The sequence below is a fragment of the Oncorhynchus gorbuscha genome, linkage group LG06 (genome assembly GCF_021184085.1).
Source record: "Oncorhynchus gorbuscha isolate QuinsamMale2020 ecotype Even-year linkage group LG06, OgorEven_v1.0, whole genome shotgun sequence".
NCBI classification, from domain to species: Eukaryota; Metazoa; Chordata; class Actinopteri; order Salmoniformes; family Salmonidae; genus Oncorhynchus; species Oncorhynchus gorbuscha.
In genome coordinates this window covers 81602783-81608830 of record NC_060178.1, presented here as the reverse complement: position 1 = coordinate 81608830, position 6048 = coordinate 81602783, and positions in this window count along the sequence as shown.

The window sequence follows — 6048 nt, the reverse complement described above, 5'->3', positions numbered from 1 at the left end:
GAAATCACATTGTAGGATTTTTAATGAATTTATTTGCAAATTATGGTAGAAAATAAGTATTTGGTCAATAACAAAAGTTTATCTCAATACTTTGTTATATACCCTTTGTTGGCAATGACAGAGGTCAAATGTTTTCTGTAAGTCTTCACAAGGTTTTCACACACTGTTGCTGGTATTTTGGCCCATTCCTCCATGCAGATCTCCTCTAGAGCAGTGATGTTTTTGGGGCTGTTGCTGGGCAACACAGACTTTCAACTCACTCCAGAAATGTTCTATAGGGTTGAGATCTGGAGACTGGCTAGGCCACTCCAGGACCTTGAAATGCTTCTTACGAAGCCACTCCTTCGTTGCTCGGGCGGTGAGTTTGGGATCATTGTCATGCTGAAAGACCCATCCACGTCTCATCTTCAATGCCCTTACTGATGGAAGGAGGTTTTCACTCAAAATCTCACGATACATGGCCCCTTTCGTTCTTTCCTTTACACGGAACAGTCGTCCTGGTCCCTTTGCAGAAAAACAGGCGTTCCTGGCGGCGTAGCTTTGTTACTTTGGTCCCAGCTCTCTGCAGGTCATTCACTAGGTTCCTCCGTGTGGTTATGGGATTTTTGCTCACCGTTCTTGTGATCATTTTGACCCCACGGGATGAATCTTGCGTGGAGCCCCAGATTGAGGGAGATTATCAGTGATCTTGTATGTCTTCCATTTCCTAATAATTGCCCCCACAGTTGATTTCTTCAAACCAAGCTGCTTACCTTTTGCAGATTCAGTCTTCCCAGCCAGGTGCAGGTCTACAATATTGTTTCTGGTGTCCTTTGACAGCTCTTTGGTCTTGGCCATAGTGGAGTTTGGAGTGTGACTGTTTGAGTTTGTGGACAGGTGTCTTTTATACTGATAACAAGTTCAAACAGGTGCCATTAATACAGGTAACGAGTGGAGGACAGAGGAGCCTCTTAAAGAAGAAGTTACAGGTCTGTGAGAGCCAGAAATCTTGCTTGTTTGTAGGTGACCAAATACTTATTTTCCACCATAATTTGCAAATATATTCATAAAAAATCCTACAATGTGATTTTCTGGATTTTTTTTCTCATTTTGTCTGTCACAGTTGAAGTGTACCTATAATGAAAATTACAGGCATTTACAGGCCTCTCATCTTTTTAAGTGGGAGAACTTGCACAATTGGTGGCTGACTAAATACTTTTTGCCCCACTGTATATATATTTTATGACATGGAACAACTTTGATTCAACCAGTTTTCAGTCTAAGACGAAAAGAGAAAAGCTAAAAGAGTGTGTGTGTGTGTGTGTGTGTGTGTGTGTGTGTGTGTGTGTGTGTGTGTGTGTGTGTGTGTGTGTGTGTGTGTGTGTGTGTGTGTGTGTGTGTGTGTGTGTGTGTGTGTGTGTGTGTGTGTGCGTGAGCGAATGTGTGTGTGTGTACACTGCAGTGAGGAAAACACTGAACAGAATTTGTTAAATCTTATTTGCTCCTCGAGTCCATAATCTGTTACATCAAATGGATGAGCCTCATAGAAAGTGTTATCAGATATGTATTTTTTCAAACCTAAAACTAGATCAGCTACTCGAAGGCTGTGATGAGAGACTAAAAGTTAACTGTGTTAGATAGGATCGATTAATTTATTAGGATTTATGGTACAGTAGCTTAATTTCCATATGAAACACATTAACTGTCATCATTCAATCTTAAAAGATCACAATAAAGCTGTGATCACAGACAGTGGAAAATATTTTGTCACAATATTAGATAAACATATCCAGGATCTACAGTGTGTACATGTACATGATTGGGTGAATGAGTTCATTTTTTTAACCTTTATTTAACTAGGCAAGTCAGTTAAAGAACAAATTGTTATTTTCAATGACAGCCTAGGAACAGTGGGTTAACTGCCTGTTCAGGGACAGAACAACAGACTTGTACCTTGTCAGCTCAGGGATTTGAACTTGCAACCTTTTACAAGTCCAATGCTGTAACCACTAGGCTACCCTGCTGCCCCAGTTTTTGACATTATTGCAGGGTGTTTTGATGACTAGCTTTCTTGTTAAATGCTTTGGCAAAATATGCTTGAATAAAGTTATATTTTGTTCTACTGTTCTACTGTGGCTGCATATGGCTGCATATGTGTTGCGGATACAGGTGTTGTGAGAAATGTAATGGTATTATGATGGGACAATTTTAGGGAAATGTACATTGTATGTCTTTTTAAATATAGTTGCTTTTTCCAAACAAATGTCATTGTGTTTCCTTTGATCTGTTTCTGTATGTAACATAGACCTACTGGGCAGCAAGGTTATAATAGTTTTGTGTTTTTATATTAGGTTTTACTTCTAGTAGTTTTAAGATTTTTATTAGAAATTCTGCTTACAGATCATCTTTACTAGTTTTTATTGAGTTTAAGTTTCACCAAAACATTTCAATATAATTTTTATAAGCTTAAGTTTAAGTTTTAGTGTTAGGGACAGAAAGTAACCTATGTGTGGGAGGCTGGGAAACATTTGTGTTGTTTAGTTTTTGTTTTTTTGTCTCTTCTTGCCACTGTGGGGTAGTAATGCATAAGGTGATGGGTCAGGTCATAGGTTAAGTTAGGATTAAAGGGAAACTAAGTGAGATGAAGTAGATCAGTGGTCAACAACAGGTCGATCGCGATCTTCAAGGCATTCCTAGGCGATCACCAAACATTTCTGTAGAAAAGCCAATGATAAAGACATACAGGATTGCGTTCCTTTTTTTCCCTTGTGTTGCGTTTTTTGCGGTAGGCATATTTGATTCAGAAGCCCTGCGCACCGGGTAGGCAAAGAGATCCCATTTTTAACCACTTAATTTGTCTGAAAAGACAAATTGCCTACCCGGCAGACTGGGAGATCTGTGGCTAAATGAGTGTGCCTACTGCCCTGGCTCATCGGATAGCTCAAATCACTGTGCCTCCCTACATCTGCCACAACCCCGGCCACAGCAAAGTTTGATACTAGCCGGCGTGAGATTTAATAACTTTTAAAACTATGACCAGAGAGAGACTGTCAAAGAATACAGCAAAGAGCTGCTGTTTTTGAGTGTGTTCATGTCAAATCAAATCAAATCAAATGTTATTGGTCACATACACATCGTTAGCAGATGTTAATGCGAGTGTAGCGAAATTCTTGTACTTCTAGTTCCGACAGTGCAGTAATATATAACAAGGATTCTAACAATTCCCCAACAACTCCCTAATACACACAAATCTAAAGGGGTGAATGAAAATATGTACATAAACTCAGCAAAAAAAGAAACATCCTCTCACTGTCAACTGGGGCCGCAGGGTAGCCTAGTGGTTAGCGTGTTGGACTAGTAACTGGAAGGTTGCAAGTTCAAGGTACAAAACTGTTGTTCTGCCCCTGAACAGGCAGTTAATCCACTGTTCCTAGGCTGTATTTGAAAATAAGAATTTGTTCTTTAACTGGCTTGCCTAATTAAATAATGGTAAAAAATAAACTGCATTTATTTTCAGAAAACTTAATGCGTGTAAATATTTGTATGAACATAACGGAACATTTCTGGGGGGAATGGCCCTAGCCCTCACCCTACAATCCAACAGGTCCCAGACGTGCTCAATGGAATTGAGATTCGGGCTTTTCGCTGGCGATGGCAGAACACTGACATTCCTGTCTTGCAGGAAATCATGCACAGAATGAGCAGTATGGCTGGTGGCATTGTCATGCTAGAGGGTCATGTCAGGATGAGCCTGCAGGAAGGGTACCACATGAGGGAGGAGGATGTCTTCCCTGTAACACACAGCATTGAGATTGCCTGCAATGACAAGCTCAGTCTGATGATGCTGTGACACACCACCCCAGACCATGACGGACCCTCCACCTCCAAATCGAGAGCTCCGACTTTCCAACCTGAAGTTCACTGACGTTGTCACAAATACTCCTTCTCCGGCGCTCAAGGTCACCAGGCTGCTCATTATTATGCACACCTCGAATCAAATCAAATCAAATGTTATTGGTCACATACACATAGTTAGCAGATGTTACTGTGAGTGTAGTGAAATGCTTGTGCTTCTAGTTCTGACAGTGCAATAATATCTAACAAGTAATATAACAATTCCACAACAGCTACCTAATACTCACAAATCTAAAGGGATGGGATAAGAATATGTACATATTAATATATGAATGAGCAATGACCGAGCGGCATAGGCAAGATGCAATAGATGGTATAAAACACAGTATACACATATGAGATGAGTAATGTAAGATATGTAAACATTATTAAAGTGACTAGTGATCCATTTATTAATGTGGCCAATGATTTTGAGTCTGTATGTAGGCAGCATGATCAAATCATGATGACTTCATTGATCTTCAGGTCGTAGCTCTAGAAAGAGGCCGGATTTGCAATTCCGAGTTGGATGCCCATTCAAAACGTATTTTTCCAGTCGGAGCTCGTTTATTCCCGACTTCCCAGTTGTCTTCAACTCACTGAAGTCAAGTTTTCGCAGTTCCGAGTTAGTTGTTTTGAGCACGGCACAAATCATGCTTCGTTGACGGCATGGCCAATGTTGAATGTTTATAATTTTAAACTTGGAAAAGAGCCCCTTAATCCCAGATTTAGGACCACACAGCCATTGTCACTGATTCCAAACCACCCATTGTTGAATTTGCAATTTCCAACTTGTTGTGTAATGTTTATGAGCACCGATACATTTGATATATAATTTCTCTTCATTATTTCTCTTCATACAACAAGGATTAAAAAGGATTTGCCAGTAGATTGTCAACCTGATTCATGATGATGACTACTAGCTAAGATTTTGAAAGTATGATGTTGACATGATCAGTCCAATCAAAGCTACTGTACATATTACGTGATTTGACATAATTTTATCTGTGGCTAATGACCTTGAGCCTTCTTGGATGGGCACTTATAATCTAACTCTATGGAAGCACCCAAGGGGCTACAATTTTTGAGGTCTACCCTTAGACTTTGCGGTGACGTAGTGTCTCCATGAGTGACAGAACACTGAGCCAATCACGGCGCAACACTCTTGTATTTTCTGCTGGCTTGCCCCACCACCACAAATAGCACTAAACTAGGCTGAAACACCTGCATTTTGGAGACGCCTTACTCAAGGAAACAAAAAAGAGACCATGTTTGTATGCAACTTTATTAACACAATGTTATATTTTTGGGAAATATTTTCCATGCCTATGAAGTGTATCCCCTGTGATATGCATGCTAATACTTTTCAGTCTGTTTCCTTTCAGGGCTGGATTTTATTTGAATGTTACCACCCACCAGCATAGCATTGTTTACTACTCAGAAACACCTGCAAAATTCTTCTTCGTGAGTCGCGACTGAGCTGAGCAATATAATAGATAATCTTTGGCTGAGCCAATGCTTTTCACCATAGCCTACACCTGGTCGTCTGAGCTATGGAGCAAATTCAAATAGGGGATGCATACTTATGTTTTTGCATCCAAAGTGTATTGGATAATTTGTCAAGTTTAACAATGATTTTTGCTAGTCCGTATTTAAAAGATTGCTTGGGATGTGATTGCATTTTGGAACCCCGCTACCCCCGTCGCCCCAAGATGAATGGTTTTGAACACTCTCCACTGACTTGATTGGTGCAGCTCGAAATCACAAGTGTCTACCAATAAAAAAGCACCCGCAAACTGTTGTATCCATTTTGTGCTGTTACATTTTTATTGATGTTTCGTTTCGTGTCTGATATGCTCAGGGTGCTGTTGCATATCATTTGCGGCGTGCATCATGAGCAGTCATTTTAGTCTATCATTTCACTTCATTTAGCTGTGAGAACCCATATTAGCTTGGGTTGACTTGGCATGGGCTGACTGCCAGGAGCCTCTACCAAAGGATGCACCGTGTCCATTACATTGTAGAAAAACGCACCTCTAGTCCACTCCGTTCAATAGGCTATCCAATTTGTAAGTCGCTCTGGATAAGAGCGTCTGCTAAATGACTTAAATGTAAATGTAAATACTGAAGCTTCATCTTATTCTTTCTATTTCTATGGCGGATTCCAGGCCACAA